At 35.9% G+C, this 811-nt stretch overlaps 1 long non-coding RNA gene across 1 annotated transcript in view; it reads right to left on the bottom strand.

Moving 5' to 3' along the window:
- Positions 1–811, bottom strand: part of LOC118762823 — a 15,155-nt gene continuing 14,344 nt past the window's right edge. The window contains exon 3 of the long non-coding RNA XR_004998572.1: positions 1–11. This is a non-coding gene — a long non-coding RNA (uncharacterized LOC118762823). The remainder of the gene's footprint in view (positions 12–811) is intronic.

Below are 811 nucleotides of genomic sequence, written 5' to 3'. Positions count from 1 at the left end.
CTTTACAACTACTACATGATGTCCAGGCAAGAATACATGTGTGTACATGCACACACACACACACACATTATATTGTCCATAAAGGCCTTACTTAGAAGGGAAGCTATGGGCTGGACATAGACATAATGTTATATCAAATGACAAATGAAAATGATGATAAATGAGGGCAACAAGCGACCCCCGCCGATCACTGCTTACCCGAGAACATTGATCTTTTATAATTTCATTCACGAGCCATTTTTTACAGTTCAAAAAAAAAAAAAATGAGGCACTAAGCCTCTTACTTTTATTTTCAACTAGCAGTATTGCCCAGCTTTGCAAAATGGTCACATTTAATTCAAAGCATTAAAAATGTTATGAAAACAATTGGTATGTGTTCACAAAGTCCAAACGATTAATACGAAAAAACCCTCCAGGCTACATCCCGAAAATTCTTTTCATGGCCGAATTTCTACAATGTTTACGGTGATTCATTTTTATATCTTGATTTTTTATTTTTCATGCAATTTACGCATGCTTGCACGCGTGGTGAACACAGTTCATGTCAAACAGCTGACTGAGTAAAGTTCACTATTCACTGTATGGGATAAGGCCTAAACAAACACATTATGGATTTTTGCACTTGTGAGATGAATTTCGGAACAGAAATAGCACAGTTCAATTTTCATTCGCCTAAACTTTAAGTGACCCATTTTTGGTGGTTCTACGATTTGTTGGCTAGGAGGAAATGTGCCGGGAAGTTAAACACACAGACACACAAGTTGAGTTTTATATACATAGATTAACAATAATATACAATAAACATTTAGGC

The sequence above is a fragment of the Octopus sinensis genome, linkage group LG3 (genome assembly GCF_006345805.1).
Source record: "Octopus sinensis linkage group LG3, ASM634580v1, whole genome shotgun sequence".
Lineage (NCBI taxonomy): Eukaryota > Metazoa > Mollusca > Cephalopoda > Octopoda > Octopodidae > Octopus > Octopus sinensis.
Note: the sequence above shows the minus strand (reverse complement) of the source record. Positions and strands in the feature narration are given on the sequence as shown.